Here is a 17,105-nt window from a genome sequence, read left to right on the forward strand (position 1 = left end):
GGTGAAATAGGGAAACAGGAATGGGGAATGGTGATGGGGAGGAGTGGGGAGGGTAATTACCGAAAGTTTGAGAAATCGAAGTTCATGCCATCAGGTTGGAGGCTACCCAGACAGAATATAAGGAGTTGCTCCTACAGCCTGAGTGTAGCCTCATCGTGACAGTAAAGGAGGCCATGGACTGACATGTCAGAATGGGAATGGGAAGTAGAATTGAAATGGTGGCCACCAGGAGATCCCACCTTTTGTGGCAGAAGGAGCAAAGGTGCTCAGCGAAGCCGTCTCCCAATCTATGTCAGGTCTCACTAATATACAGGAGGCCATACCAGGAGCACCGGATGCAGTTGATGACTCCGAAAGACTCATTGGTGAAGTGTCACCTCACCTGAAAGCACTGTTTGAGGCCCTGAATGATAGTGAGGAATGAGATGTAGGGGCAAGTGTGGCACTTGTTCCACTTGCAAGGATAAGTACCAGGGCCAGAAGGGAGATCAGTGGGGAGAAGTGGAGTGGACAAGGGAGCCATATAGGAAGTGATCCCTGTGGAAAGCAGAAAGTGAGGGGGAGGGAAATCTATTCTCAGTGATGGGATCCCATTAGAGATTGCAGAAGTTTTGGAGAATTATGTGCTGGACTTGGAGGCTGGTGGGGTGGTAGGTGAGGACAAGAGGAATTCTATCCTTGGCGTGACAGTGGGAGGACAAGGTGGGGGCAGATGTACGCGAAATGGAAGAGATGCGGGTGGGGCAGTATCGATGCTGGAGGAAGGGAAGCTGCTTTCTTTGAAGAAGGAGGACTTCTCAGTATTCTGGAATGAAAAGCCTCATCCTGAAAGCAGATGCAGCAGACAGAGAGAAACTGAGAGAAGGGAATGGCATTTTTACAAGTGACAGGGAAGGGAAGGGGTACAGTCCAGGTAGCCATGAGAGTCAGCGGGTTTATAATAGATATCAATAGATAAGCAGTCTCCAGAAATAGAGAGATAGAGAAAGGGGAGAGAGATGTCGGAAATGGACCAGGTAAGTTTGAGGACAGGGTGGAAGCTGAAGACAAAGATGATGAAGTCGACAAGCTCCACGTGGGTGCAGAAAGCAGCACCAGTGCAGTCATCGATATAGCATAGGAAGGGCTGGGGAGTGCTGCTGGTGTAGGCTTGGAACATTTACTGTAGCTGATGAAAAGGCAGGTGTAGCTGAGACTCTTGCAAGTGCCTATGGCTACACATTTGGTTTGAAGGAGGTGAGAGGAGCCAAAGGAGAAATTATTGAGGGTGAGGATCAATTCCACCAGATGGAGAAGTGTGGTGGTGGTTGGGTCTGTTCAGAAAGAAGCGGAGAGCTTTAAGGCCCTCTTGATGAAGGATAAAGGTGTACAGGGACTGAACATCCATAGTAATAATGAGACTATCGGGGCCAGGGAACTTAAAGTCATTGAAAAAATCAAGAGTGTGTGAAGAGTCACAGATATAGGTAGGAAGTGACTGAACTAAGGGGGATAAAACAGAGTCAAGGTATGCAGACACAAGCTCAGTGGGGCAGGAGCAGGCAGAAACAATGGGTCCACCTGGACTGTCAGGTTTATGGACCTTGAGTAGGAGGTAGACACGGGAGGTGCAGGGTAAGAACTATGAGGCTGGTGGCTGTGGATGGGAATCCCCAGGGTCAATAACATTGGTGAAGGTTCGGTGATAGCCTGGTACTCCTTAGTGGGGTCCTGTTCCAGGATATGAGGAGGTGTCTGAAAGTTGTTGCCTGGCCTCCACCAGACTACAGCAGCACTCCCTTTATCTGCAGGTTTGATGGTGAGGTTAGGATTTGTGTGGAAGGAGTAGAGAGCAGCCTGTGCAGAGTGAGTGAGAGGGTTGGAAAGAAGACTGTTAGAGTCAAGACGGTTGATGTGTTGTCAGAAGTTAGCAATGAAAAGATCCAGAACAGGCAGAAGACCAGAGCAAGGTGTCCAGGACGAGGAGAAAGGTTGAAGGCTGGAGTAGGGATCATCTTTGCCGGGTGGTGAGCCCTTGCCAAAGAAATAGGCACGGAGACAGAGGCAACGGAAGAAGCGCTGATCATGGTGGGCATGGGCCTCACTGAGGCGCGAGCACATGGGGTCAAAGGAGGCCCTAATTGAGGAAAGAACATACTGCCTCCATTTTCACTCTTGGTTCTATTACACTATTTTTTTCTCAATTCTATTTTTGTGAAATATGCAGCAAAATAGATCAGGAAATAAAGAATTAGCTGTTTGCAACTGAATTCCTTCTCACTACTTCCGCAAACCTTCTACACTGCCTATAACTATTTTAGTATTATCCACAAATTTACTAACCATGCCTCATGCTTCATCCAAATTATTCATACAAATTACAAGCCAGCCCTTGTGGAACACCAGACCTCCAATCCTGTACCTCATTCTTAAGCTTAATAATTTTCCAAAGAATTGGTGAACCAGGAATATTTATGAAGATCACTGGCTTTCAGAAACACCTAATATAACTGCACAATTAAAAAAGCTCTTAAAATATTTTTGTATAGATTTAAAATACTTAATGGACAATAAAGCACCAAAGAAAATAAAGTTCAAAGGAAGTTTAAGTTGCTGGAAACTTACCTCCATTCCTCAGAGCCACTCCTTTCTCTTGCATAAACTTGAGTCACTGAATCAGGTTCAGCAGTGTCCAAAATTGTCGACATACAGTAATTGCCGGGAAACTCGGGAGGTTGGTGCTGCACCATTTATCAGCAAGAGATTTCCAAATCAGCAAGCAATCAAAAGGACATCGAGAAGGACCCCTCAGAAAATCCACAATTCTCATGTTGATCAGACAACAACAGAAGTGATTTCTACTGTCAATATAACCCATCGACCTACAAGGTAAATTCAGTAAGATTAAGTATATCATGGAAGCTGGATATTGATGCATGAAGTAGTTTTGGCTGTAGTGGTGCCTTTATTGGATTCTGTTTTGTGGCCATAAAACAGAACTAAAACAAGAATTTACTAAATAAGACACAAGATTTTTGACAGCCAATTATTTTGTCGGCATTTATACTAATTAGCCATTTTTTAATTAAGATTTATTAATTTGTACTGAATGCAGCTTAAATTTGATTGTTATTGAAATTTTCAAGAAGAGATGGAGAAGTCAAGAAGAAAAGAAAAGCTTACAAATGGTTTAGGGAGCTAGGTAATGTTAGAGATGCAGAAGATTATAAGGGTAATAGGAAGGAGCTTAAGAAGGAAATTAGGAGAGCCAGAAGGGGCCATGAGAAGGCCTTGGCGGGCAGGATAAAGGAAACCCCAAGGCATACTACAAGTATGTAAAGAGCAAGAGGATAAGACATGAAAGAATAGGACCTATCAAGTGTGACAGTGGGGAAGTGTGTATTGAACCGGAGGAAATAGCGGAGGTAATTAATGAATACTTTACTTCAGTAGTCACTATGGAAAAGGATCTTGGCGATTCAGTGATGACTTGCAGCAGACTGAAACGCTTGAGCATGTAGATATTAAGTAAGAGGATGCGCTGGAGCTTTTGGAAAGCATCAAGTTGGATAAGTGACCAGGACCAGATGAGATGTACCCCAGGCTACTGTGGGAGGCGAAGGAGGAGATTGCTGAGCCTCTGGAGATGATCTTTGCATCATCGATGCGGACAGGAGAGGTTCCGGAGGATTGGAGGGTTTCAGATGTTGTTCCTTTATTCAAGAATAAGGAGTAGAGATAGCCCAGGAAATTATAGACCAGTGAGTCTTACCTCAGTGGTTGGTAAGTTGATGGAGAAGATGCTGAGAGGCAGGACTAATGAACATTTGGAGAGGTATAATATGAATGGAAATAGTCAGCATGGCTTTGTCAAGGGCGGGTCGTGCCTTACAAGCCTGATTGAATTTTTTGAGGATGTGACTAAACACATTGATGAAAGTACAGCAGTAGGTGTGGTGTATATGAATTACAGCAAGGCGTTTGATACGGTACCCCATGCGAGGCTTATTGAGAAAGTAAGGAGGCATGGGGTCCAAGGGGACATTACTTTGTGGATCCAGAACTGACTTGCCCACAGAAGGCAAAGAGTGGTTGTAGACGGGTAAGCGACCAGTGGTGTGCCTCAGGGATCTGTTCTGGGACCCTTACTCTTCATAATTTTTACAAATGACCTGGATGAGGAAGTGGAGGGATGGGTTAGTAAGTTTGTTGATGACACAAAGGTTCGAGGTGTTGTGGATAGTGTGGAGGATTGTCAGAGATTACAGCGGGACATTGATAGGATGCAAAACTGGGCTGAGAAGTGGCAGATGGTGTTCAACCCAGATAAGTGTGAAGTGGTTCATTTTGGTAGGTCAAGTATGATGGCAGAATACAGTATTAATAGTAAGACTCTTGGCAGTGTGGAGGATCAGAGGGATCTTGGGGTCCCAGTCCATAGGACGCTCAAAGCAGCTGCGTAGGTTGACTCTGTGGTTAAGAAGGCATAAGGTGTATTGGCCTTCATTAATCGTGGAATTGAATTTAGGGAGCCGAGAGGTAATGTTGCAGCTATATAGGACCCTGGTCAGACCCCACTTGGAGTACTGTGCTCAGTTCTGGTCACCTCACTACAGGAAAGATGTGGAAACCATAGAAAGGGTGCAGAGGAGATTTACAAAGGATGTTGCCTAGATTGGGGAGCATGCCTCATGAAAACAGGTTGAGTGAACTCTGTCTTTTCTCCTTGGAGCGACGGAGGATGAGAGGTGACCTGAGAGAGGTGTATAAGATGATGAGAGGCATTGATTGTGTGGATTGTCAGAGGCTTTTTCCCAGGGCTGAAAAGATTGCCACAAGAGGACACAGGTTTAAGGTGCTTGGGAGTAGGTACAGAGGAGATGTCAGGAGTAAGTATTTTACTCAGAGAGTGGTGAGTGTGTGGAACGGGCTGCCAGCAATGGTGGTAGAGGCGGATACGATAGGGTATTTTTTTTTCTTTACAAATCTTTTTATTATTATTATCCAAAATTAACAAGAGTACATCGAAGTAGGCAACACTTACAATGTCTCAAGAAAAAAAACTGTTTTAAAGATTGAAAAAATTTTGATGACAAAAAAAGAAAAAAAAACCCTACTAAGCAAGGAAAAGTGAGAAAAAAAAACCATTAGGTGTTCAACCCCTGAGCCATGCGTCATACAAAAAGCTTTTAAAGATAAACATCAAACCGCCAGCAAGAAAAAAAATGTACCAAAAATTTTACAATTAGATTCTGAAGGAAATCTATCATTAACTCAAATGATAATAACGAGCAAATGAGCCCCATCTTTTCTCAAAATCAAATAAAGGTTCAAAAGTTCGACTTCTAATTTTCTCCAAACTAAGACATAGCATCACTTGAGAGAACCATTGTGACAAAGTGGGAGCTGATGTATCCTCCCACTTCAACAAAATGGCCCTCCTAGTTATCAATGTAACAAATGCAATAACATCTTGGTCAGACGATGAGATACCGCGGATATTTTGAGGAATTATTCCAAAAATCACAGTTAATTTGTTAGGTTATAAATTAATTTTAAATGCTTTAGAAATTGTAGAAGAAACTGACTTCCAGAACTGTTCCAGTATAGAACAGGACCAAAACATGTGTGTCAGTGTAGCTGTCTCAGTTTTTACATCTATCACAATAACTATCAACATTAGGAAACATTTTAGACAAACTCTCCTTTGTCAAATAGTAACGATGTACAATTTTAAATTGAATCAGTGAATGACTAGCACAGATCAAGGAAGAGTTAACCAACTTCAGAATTCACGTCCAGTCCTCCGTCATAAAAGTCAAATTAAGTTCCTTTTCCCAATCTTGTTTAATCTTAAATAAAGGACGCTTATCCCATTGTAATAATAAATTATAAATTCTTCCAATGGAATTCTTCATCAAAGGGTTCATACTCGTGATAGTATCTAACAGGTCAGCATCCAATATGTAAGGAAAATTACTTAAATATTTTTTTAAGAAATGTCTCACTTGAAGGTATTGTAAAAAGTGTGAGTATGAAGGAGAACATTTATCAACTAATTGTTCAAAAGACATCAGTCTATCTTCTTTAAATAAATCCAGAAAAGAATTAATACCAAGCAACACACATAAAAATTGCTGGTGAACGCAGCAGGCCAGGCAGCATCAATAGGAAGTGGTACAGTCGACGTTTCGGGCCGAGACCCTTCGTCAAGACCAACTGAAAGAAGAGATAGTAAGAGATTTGAAAGTGGGAGGGGGAGGGGGAGATCCAAAATGATAGGAGAAGACAGGAGGGGGAGGGATGGAGCCAAGAGCTGGAAAGTTGATTGGCAAAAAGGGATGTAAGAGGATCATGGGAAGGACGGGAGGCCTAGGGAAAAAGAAAGGGGGAAGGAGGAAGCCCAGAGGATGGGCAAGGAGTATAGTGAGAAGGACACAGGGAGAAAAGGGAGAGAGAGAGAAATAATAATAATAATAATAAATAAATAACGGATGGGGTACGAAGGGGAGGTGGGGCATTTACGGAAGTTAGAGAAGTCAATGTTCATGCCATCAGGTTGGAGGCTACCCAGACGGATTCCTTTCTCCCTGGGCCTCCCGTCCGTCCCATGATTCTTTCATATCCCTTTTTGCCAATCAACTTTCCAGCTCTTAGCTCCATCCCTTCCCCCTCCTGTCTTCTCCTACCATTCTGGATCTCCCCCTCCCCCTCCCACTTTCAAATCTCTTACTATCTCTTCTTTCAGTTCGTCCTGACGAAGGGTCTCGGCCCGAAATGTCGATTGTACCTCTTCCTAGAGATGCTGCCTGACCTGCTGCGTTCACCAGCAATTTTTATGTGTGTTTCTTGAATTTCCAGCATCTGCAGATTTCCTCGTGAAAAAATTAATACCTTTATTTTTCCTCATTCACAAAAACCCCATAAATATCTTTAGCTTCACGAAGAGCAATAGCAAGGTGTTCTAGTATTAAACTAAATAACAAAGGACTTAATGGACAATCTTGTCTTGTCCCCCGTGAAAGCTGAAAAAAGGGGATCTACAGTTATTAGTACCAAACAATGGTACTAGAACGTACAATCATCAGAGCGATATTTGATTCTGCGCTTCACACTCCCTAGATTACAAATATTAAATATTAAAGATATTAAAAATAGTTAAAATTAGTAAATATTAAAAACTTAAATTATTACTCATAAATAGAAAATAGAAAAATGGAAAGTAAGGTAGTGTACAAAAACCGAGAGGCAGGTCCGGATATTTAGAGGGTATGGCCCAGATCTGGGTCAGGATCCGTTCAGCAGTCTTATCACAGTTGGAAAGAAGCTGTTCCCAAATCTGGCTGTACGAGTCTTCAAGCTCCTGAGCCTTCTCCCGGAGGGAAGAGGGACAAAAAGTGTGTGGGCTGGGTGGGTCGTGTCCTCGATTACCCTGGCAACACTCTCCGACAGTGTGCGGTGTAAAGTGAGTCCACGGATGGAAGATTGGTTTGTGTGATGTGCTGCACCGTGTTCACGATCTTCTGCAGCTTCTTTCGGTCTTGGACAGGACAACTTCCATACCAAATGAGAAATGAGGAAGGATCTAAAAAGCGTGGATTGGGACAGGTTGTTCTCTGGCAAAGATGTGATTGGTAGGTGGGAAGCCTTCCAAGGGGAAATTTTGAGAGTGCAGAGTTTGTATCTTCCTGTCAGGATTAAAGGCAAATTGAATAGGAATAAGGAACCTTGGTTCTCAAGGGATATTGCAACTCTGATAACGAAGAAGAGGGAGTTGTATGAAATGTATAGGAAACAGGGGGTAAATCAGGTGCTTGAGGAGTATAAGAAGTGCAAGAAAATACTTAAGAAAGAAATCAGGAGGGCAAAAAGAAGACATGAGGTTGCCTTGGCAGTCAAAGTGAAGGATAATCCAAAGAGCTCTTACAAGTATATTAAGAGCAAAAGGATTGTAAGGGATAAAATTGGTCCTCTTGAAGATCAGAGTGGTCGGCTTTGTGCGGAACCAAAGGAAATGGGGGAGATCTTAAATAGGTTTTTTGCGTCTGTATTTACTAAGGAAGCTGGCATGAAATCTATGGAATTGAGGGAATCAAGTAGTGAGACCATGGCAACCGTACAGATTGAAAAGGAAGAGGTGCTTGCTGTCTTGAGGAAAATTAAAGTGGATAAATCCCTGGGACCTGACAGGGTGTTCCCTCGGACCTTGAAGGAGACTAGTGTTGAAATTGCGGGGGCCCTGGCAGAAATATTTAAAATGTCGCTGTCTACGGGTGAAGTGCCGGAGGATTGGAGAGTGGCTCATGTTGTTCCGTTGTTTAAAAAAGGATCGAAAAGTAATCGCGGAAATTATAGGCCGGTGAGTTTAACGTCGGTAGTAGGTAAGTTATTGGAGGGAGTACTAAGAGACAGAATCTACAAGCATTTGGATAGACAGGGGCTTATTAGGGAGAGTCAACATGGCTTTGTGCGTGGTAGGTCATGTTTGACCAATCTGTTGGAGTTTTTTCGAGGAGGTTACCAGGAAAATGGATGAAGAGAAGGCAGTGGATATTGTCTACATGGACTTCAGTAAGGCCTTTAACAAGGTCCCGCATGGGAGGTTAGTTAGGAAAATTCAGTCGCTAGGTATACATGGAGAGGTGGTAAATTGGATTGGACATTGGCTCGATGGAAGAAGCCAGAGAGTGGTGGTAGAAAATTGCTTCTCAGAGTGGAGGCCTGTGACTAGTGGTGTGCCACAGGGATCAGTGCTGGGTCCATTGTTATTTGTCATCTATATCAATGATCTGAATGATAATGTGGTAAATTGGATCAGCAAGTTTGCTGATGATACAAAGATTGGAGGTGTAGTAGACAGTGAGGAAGGTTTTCAGAGCCTGCAGAGGGACTTGGACCAGCTGGAAAAATGGGCTGAAAAATGGCAGATGGAGTTTAATACTGACAAGTGTGAGGTATTGCAAGTTGGAAAGACAAACCAACGTAGAACATACAGGGTTAATGGTAAGGCACTGAGGAGTGCAGTGGAACAGAGGGATCTGGGAATACAGATACAAAATTCCCTAAAAGTGTCGTCACAGGTAGATAGGGTCGTAAAGAGAGCTTTTGGTACATTGGCCTTTATTAATCGTAGTATTGAGTATAAGAGCTGGAATGTTATGATGAGGTTGTATAAGGCATTGGTGAGACCGAATCTGGAGTATTGTGTTCAGTTTTGGTCACCAAATTACAGGAAGGATATAAATAAGGTTGAAAGAGTGCAGAGAAGGTTTACAAGGATGTTGCCAGGACTTGAGAAACTCAGTTACAGAGAAAGGTTGAATAGGTTGGGACTTTATTCCCTGGAGCGTAGAAGAATGAGGGGAGATTTGATAGAGGTATATAAAATTATGATGGGTATAGATAGAGTGAATGCAAGCAGGCTTTTTCCACTGAGGCAAGGGGTGATAAAAACCAGAGGACATGGGTTAAGGGTGAGGGGGGAAAAGTTTAAAGGGAACATTAGGGGGGGCTTCTTCACACAGAGAGTGGTGGGAGTATGGAATGAGCTGCCAGACGAGGTGGTAAATGCAGGTTCTTTTTTAACATTTAAGAATAAATTGGACAGATACATGGATGGGAGGTGTATGGAGGGATATGGTCCATGTGCAGGTCAGTGGTACTAGGCAGAAAATGGTTCGGCACAGCCAAGAAAGGCCAAAGGGCCTGTTTCTGTGCTGTAGTTTCTATGGTTTCTATGGTTACCAGGTTATGATACACCCTAGAAGAATGCTTTCTACGGTGCATCTATAAAAATTAGTGTGGGTTTTAGGGGACAAGCCAAATTTCTTTAGTTTTCTCAGGAAGTAAAGGCGCTGGTGGGCCTTCTTGGCATTGAACTCTGCTTGGTTGGACCAAGTCAGGTCATTTGTGATATTGACCCCAGGGAACTTAAAGCTTTTGACCTGTTCCACTTGCAGACCACCGATGTAAATTGGGTCGTGCAGTCCGCTACTCCTTCTGAAGTCAACAACCAATTCCTTCGTCTTGCTGACATTGAGGGATAGGTTATTGTCTTCGCACCATGCCACCAGGTTCTTAATTTCCTCTCTGTACTCAAACTCATCATTACCCGAGATACGGCCTACAATTGTTGTGTCATCAGCAAACTTATATATTGAGTTTGATGGAAACTTGGCTACATAATCATGGGTGTACAGTGAGTACAGCAGGGGGCTGAGTACACAGCCTTGTGGGGCACCGGTGCTCAGTGTGATTGTAGAGGAGAGCTTGTCCCCTATTTTTACAGCCTGGGTCCCGTCTGTGAGGAAGTTGAAGATCCAGCTGCAGATCTAAGTGCTAAGGCCCAGGTTCCTTGGCTTAGGAATCAGTTTATTTGGAACAATGGTATTAAAGGCAGAGCTGTAGTCAATGAAAAGGAGCCTTACATATGCGTCTTTATTCTCCAGGTGTTCTAAGGAGGAATGTAGGGCCAGAGAGATGGCATCTGCCATTGACCTGTTGCTCCGGTAGGCGAATTGCAAAGCGTCGAGGTTGACCAGTAGGCTGTGGTTGGATGTGTGCCATAACCAATCTCTCGAAGCACTTCATAGCAATTGACGTCAGAGCCATGGGTCGATATTCATTCAGGCATGCCACATTGCTCTTCTTCGGCACTAATTATCGTTGCCTTCTTAAAACACTAGGGGATCTTAGACTGAAGCAAGGAGCAGTTGAAGATGTCAGCAAACACTCCAGCTAGCTCGCTTGCACAGGCCCGGAGAACCCGTCCTGGGATGCCATCTGGGCCCATCGCCTTCCTTGGATTTATCTTCAGGAAGGCCCTTCTAACATCCTCCTTGGTGACGATGAATCTCAATGCCACCAGGTCCAGTTCATCCGGAGGGAGTGGGATGCTCCTCTTCTGTTCAAACCTTGTGTAGAATACGTTAAGTTCATCAGGAAGAGAAGCACCACAGTTATTGATATTCCCTGCCTTTTCTCTGTGCCCAGTGATCTCATTTAGACCCTGCCATAGTCTACTGGCATCCCTCTGGTTAGCCTGGGCTTCCAACTTGGCTCGATATTGCCTCTTGGAGCCCTTGAGCTTTCTGGAGTTCATGCCTGGATTCTGTGTAGCAACTGGTATCCCCCGACCTAAAAGCCGCAGCTCTAGCCTTTAAAAGGGGCTTGACCTCATAATTCATCCAAGGTTTCCGGTTAGGGAATACCCGGATCGTCTTGCAAGACACACAGTCCTCTGTGCATTTCCAAATAAAGACCGTGACAGCTGAGGCATACTGATCGAGGTTAGCTGCTGAGTCCTTGAATACTAACCAGTCCACCGATTCAAAGCAGTCACGGAGGACCTCATCCGTTTCCTCCATCCAACGCGACACTACTTTTGACACCGTGACCTCCCGCTTCAGTTTCTGTTTGAAAGCTGGGAGGAGGAGTATGGCCCGATGGTCCAATTTTCCGAAGTGAGGTCGTGAGACGGAACGGTAGGCATCCTTGATTGCTGTGTAGCAGTGGTCAAGTATATTCGGGCCTCTAGTGGGGCAGGAGACATTTTGGTATAACTTTGTCAGCGCCTTTCTGAGGTTGGCCTGGTTAAAGTCCCCGGCTGTAATGAGCAAAGCCTCCGGATACCTGGTCTCAAGTTCATTGATGTTGGCATACAGTATGTTCAGAGCGCTCTCCATGTCCGCCTGGGGGGGGAATGTAGACCGCTGTCAGCATGAGTTTTATATAGTCAATAGGGGTTTTATATATCATTCTAATCCAATTATTAAAATTAACACCAAAGCCGAATTTCTCTAAAACATTAAATAATTATTTCCATTCGACTCGATCAAACGCTTTTTCAGCATCCAAAGAGACGACACATTGTGGAGTTTTAAAAGAGGATGAATATATAATGTTAAATAATCTCCAAACATCTGAAAAAGAATAACGACCCTTTATAAAGCCTGCTTGATCTTTAAAAATAATTTTACCCAAAATATTCTCCAACCGATTGACCATTATCTTTGACAGAATCTTAGCATTGACATTCAATAATGAAATAGAACATAGAACATAGAATAGTACAGCACATTACAGGCCCTTTGGCCCACAATGTTGTGCCGACCCTCAAACCCTGCATCCCATATAACCCCCCACCTTAAATTCTTCCATATACCTGTCTGGTAGTCTCTTAAACTTCACTAGTGTATCTGCCTCCACCACTGACTCAGGCAGTGCATTCCACGCACCAACCACTCTCTGAGTGAAAAACCTTCCTCTAATATCCCCCTTGAACTTCTCAACCCTTACCTTAAAGCCATGTCCTCTTGTATTGAGCAGTGGTGCCCTGGGGAAGAGGCGCTGGCTATCTCTTATTATCTTGTACACCTCTATCATGTAAAATAAACGGGCAGACTATTATTTAAATGGAGAAAGAATTCAAAGTTCTGAGATGCAACGGGACTTGGGAGTCCTCGTACAGGATTCCCTTAAAGTTAACCTCCAGGTTGAGTCGGTAGTGAAGAAGGCGAATGCAATGTTGGCATTCATTTCTAGAGGAATAGAGTGTAGGAGCAGGGATGTGATGTTGAGGCTCTATAAGGCACTGGTGAGACCTCACTTGGAGTACTGTGGGCAGTTTTGGTCTCCTTATTTAAGAAAGGATGTGCTGACGTTGGAGAGGGTACAGAGAAGATTCACTAGAATGATTCCGGGAATGACAGGGTTAACATATGAGGAACGTTTGTCCGCTCTTGGACTGTATTCCTTAGAGTTTAGAAGAATGAGGGGAGACCTCATAGAAACATTTCAAATGTTAAAAGGCATGGACAGAGTGGATGTGGCAAAGTTGTTTCCCATGATGGGGGAGTCTAGTACGAGAGGGCATGACTTCAGGATTGAAGGGCGCCCTTTCAGAACAGAAATGCCAAAAAATTTTTTTAGTCAGAGGGTGGTGAATCTATGGAATTTGTTGCCACGGGCAGCAGTGGAGGCCAAGTCATTGGGTGTCTTTAAGGCAGAGATTGATAGGTTTCTGAGTAACCAGGGCATCAAAGGTTATGGTGAGAAGGCGGGGCAGTGGGACTAAATAGGATAAAATGGATCAGCTCATGATAAAATGGCGGAGCAGACTCGATGGGCTGAATGGCCTACTTCTGCTTCTTTGTCTTATGGTCTTATGTCTCCTCTCATCCTCCTTCTCTCCAAAGAGTAAAGCCCTAGCTTCCTTAATCTCTGATCATAATCCCTACTTTCTAAACCAGGCAGCATCCTGGTAAATCTCCTCTGTACCCTTTCCAATCCTTCCACATCCTTCCCATAGTGAGGTGACCTCACTAGGTCTATATGAGGCACAGTCAGTGGGATCTTTATCCTTTTTAAGAATTAAAGAAATAGAAGCCTCATAAGAAGTAGAGGGTAAATCACCTTTCACAAAAGAATCCTTAAACATTTTTTTAGATTATGAGAACACTCAGTCTTCTTTTATTGTCATTTAGAGATGCATACATGCATTAAGAAATGATACAATGTTTCTCCAGAGTGATATCACAGAAAACAGGACAGACCAAAGAGTAACACTGACAAAACCACATAATTATAACATATAGTTACAGCAGTGCAAAGCAATACCATAATTTGATAAAGAACAGACCATGGGCACAGTAAAAAAAAATCTCAAAGTCCCAAGTCAACCGACTCCTGATAGTCCCCGATAGCAGGTGGCAAAAGGGAGAAACTCCCTTTTAGAATCTCAACCTGCAGACCAGACCTATCTTTTTGCATATTTGCTTTAAAGCTAATGGCACTGTGGTCAACAGATGCTGAATATACCTCAACACAAATTTCTGTCACCTGCCTTGTCTCATTCCCTATTAACAGATCCTGCATTGCACACAGTTTGGGATTTCTACATACTGATTAAGGAAACTGTACTGAGCACATTTGGCTAAGTCTATCCCTTCTAGCCCTTTGACAGTATGTGGAAAGTTAAAATCCCCTACCATAACAACCTTACGTTTCTTGTAATAGTCTGCGATCTGTTCAGATCAGGTTTTCTGGCCATGACGCCTTTCAAAACAAAACCTAATATGCATGAATGGCAGAGATGTTTCACTCCCAGATTAGATCAATATTTTTTATGCATGCTATGAAAGGGAGAAAAAACTACCTCTCTGCGAATCCTTGCGACATCCAGTAACCCTCTGATACCTGTCTTGGAGGCTGATGTCAGAACATCTTAGATTAGATTATGAGAACACTCAGCCCTCTTTTATTGTCAGTTAGAAATACATACATCATTAAGAAATGATACAATGTTTCTCCAGAGTGATATCACAGAAAACAGGACAGACCAAAGACTAACACTGACAAGACCACATAATTATAACATATAGTTACAGCAGTGCAAAGCAATACCATAATTTGATGAAGAACAGACCATGGGCACAGTAAAAAAAAGTCTCAAAGTCCTGAGTCGATCGACTCCCGACTCCCCGATAGCAGGCAGCAAAAGGGGGAAACTCCCTGCCATAAACCTCCAGGCGCCGTCAACTTGCCAATACCTTGGAAGCAGCTGACCACAGCTGACACTGAGACCGTCCGTCCGAAAACTTCAAGCTTCTGACCAGCCTCTCCGATACAGCTTCCCAAGCACCATCCTCTGCCGAGCGCCTTCGACCTCTCCCCGGCCGCTGAAACAAGCAAAGCCGAGGATTTCGAGGCCTTCAGCTCTGGAGATTCCGGTTACCACACAGTAGCAGCGACTGCAAAGCAAGCATTTCGGAAGTTTTCCAGATGTTCCTCCGTACTCTCATGTCTGTCTCTATCAAACTGGAATTGTGCACGCTCCCCTACTTGACAGATTACAGATATCATCACCAAAGTGGCCGCGCGCGCTGCCGTTGCGCCGCCATCTTCTCCCCCCTCCCGGGAGGTTTCCAACATATACGGAGAAAGCAATTTTCCAAATTTTTTATAAAATTCTATAGGATAGCCATCAAGTCCAGGGTATCAGATTGCATTGAAAAATAGCTTTATGAATTTCGGCTTCAGTAATTTGGGCATCAAGAGTTTTTTGATCCTCAACAGAAATTTGAGGAAAATCAATCTTTCGTAAGAAAGCATTCATTTTAGAATAATCTACTGGACATTGAGATTTATAAAGTTCAGTATAAAAATCTTGGAAAATCTTATTAATTTCTTCATATTCCCAAGCCAGGGTACTATCTTTCCTACGGATTCTCAAAATTTGCCTTTTGGCTCTTGTCGTTTTTAATTGAGTTTAGATTAGATTAGATTAAGCAAGCAGTTTGTTATTTTTATCTCCGAACGTATAAAATTGGCTCTTTAGCTTAAGCAAGTAGCCTTCAATAGGATGAGTTAATAATAGATTATATTGTGATTGAAGTTCCACCCTTTGTTTGAATAAATCAATATTAGCAGAAATTGCATAATCTAAGTCTTTAATTTGTTTTGAAATCTTATCTAATTCTACTAGGGTCTTTTAAGAGACTTTTGGATAGATACATGGAGTTTAGAAAAATAGAGGGCTATAGGTAAGCCTAGTAATTTCTAAGATGGGACATGTTCGGCATAACTTTGTGGGCCAAAGGGCCTGTATTGTGCTGTAGGTTTTCTATATTTCTATGTTTCTAAGTAACAAACCCACCTAAACATACAATGCAAAGATACAAAGAAGAGTCAATAAAACTGAACAGATCATTTTGCATCTTAAGGAAATTCTTGGCAAGAGTCCAGTTGCTTCAACTTCAGTTGTTGTACAAATACCAACTAAGTTCTGCAGGACAAGTTTAACTTGTTTTTATTTTGTTATTGCATGATTTGTTCTCTCTTATTGGTTCTCTTTTTGCACAAGAGAAAGCCAATGCCTACCTTTCTTGTTCTGACAATCTACACCTCAACGTAGTCAAAGGTAAGAATGAATTTTATGCTTTTAATAATTGTGCTGTATTCTGTAGCTTTACCACTGATGAAGTTGTGAGAAAGGATGTATAGACATAAATTACTTTGACTAGGTAACGGAGGATAGATACAAGGTTGAAGACAGGAAATGTTAAGTAGGTTTCTGTAAAGACAATTATACTCTGGGACAGAGTTGGTTCAGAATAGTGCAGCAGGCACTATTTTCTTCGAAGGAAAAGGTAAGATAAGAGCCAGTAGCTGATGAGGTCAGAGTACTGATGAAAGGGAGGAGAAACATCAATAAACACTCAATGCACCAGACAATATCTTCCGATAACTTGTATGCAATCAAACACATAAGCAAAGCATGTAGACATGGATCCAAATTATTTGCAGATTTTTCTTTTGATACATATTTCTTTTGAGTTTTTTAACATGTAAATAATTGGTGTTCTTAACTGATATTAAATCCACAGCAAGAAGTTAATCAGGACAGAAAAGAATGTGTGGAATTTGATGGTGAGTTCGGGTCCCATCATAAGGAATCAAAAGAGTTTTGCAATTTTGCTGTGAGTATTGAAATGGATGAATTGTCAATTCCTGTCTTTTTATCGTAAAGTCACCGTGAAGCACAAAACGTTACTTGGAAGTGATTCCAATTCATCTGAAGTGCCACAATATTATTCCGTATCCTTAATTGATATTTTTCAACCATTCCTCTTTCTGCTACACAAGCAGCTATTAGGAACAATTACAAGCCATAAGTCTGAGATAAGTGTTTGTGTCCCAGTTCTCTTGAGATTACCCCTATTCCTTTATAGACCATAAGACACAGGAACAGAAATGGGCCATTCAGCCCATCAGGTCTGCTCTGCCATTTTATTGTTCCACTCAACCCCATACACCTGCCTTCTCACCATTTCCTTTGATGCCCTGACCAATCAGGAAATGATCAAATTCATCCTTCTGTGGCAGAGCATTCCACAGATTCATGACTCTCTGTTCCTCTTTACCTCTCTGATTCCTCTTTACCTCTGTTCTTGCCAGCTGGTGGCATAGTGGCATCAGCGCCAGACTTCGGAGCGAAGGTAGTTCAAATCCAGCCGGGCTCCCTTGCACACCTTCCATCTATGCTGGGTTGAGCGTCGCGTTAGCAACTTGGCCTCGTAAAGTTAAGAAAGCCTGCTAAAAAAACACCGTCATGACCATGTCCTGAT

General features: G+C 42.8%; 1 protein-coding gene across 3 annotated transcripts in view; it reads left to right on the forward strand.

The window, feature by feature from the left end:
* Positions 1-2,691: 2,691 nt before the first annotated feature.
* The window catches only part of LOC140211462 (serine protease 33-like), a 140,798-nt gene continuing 126,384 nt past the window's right edge, over positions 2,692-17,105 (forward strand). For all 3 annotated transcript variants that reach the window (XM_072281160.1, XM_072281161.1, XM_072281163.1), the window contains exons 1-2: positions 2,692-2,868; positions 16,365-16,457. The gene's annotated coding sequence lies outside the window, so the exon portion shown is untranslated. The remainder of the gene's footprint in view (positions 2,869-16,364; positions 16,458-17,105) is intronic.

Source organism: Mobula birostris, chromosome 17 (assembly GCF_030028105.1).
Source record: "Mobula birostris isolate sMobBir1 chromosome 17, sMobBir1.hap1, whole genome shotgun sequence".
In the NCBI taxonomy this organism is placed as follows: Eukaryota; Metazoa; Chordata; class Chondrichthyes; order Myliobatiformes; family Myliobatidae; genus Mobula; species Mobula birostris.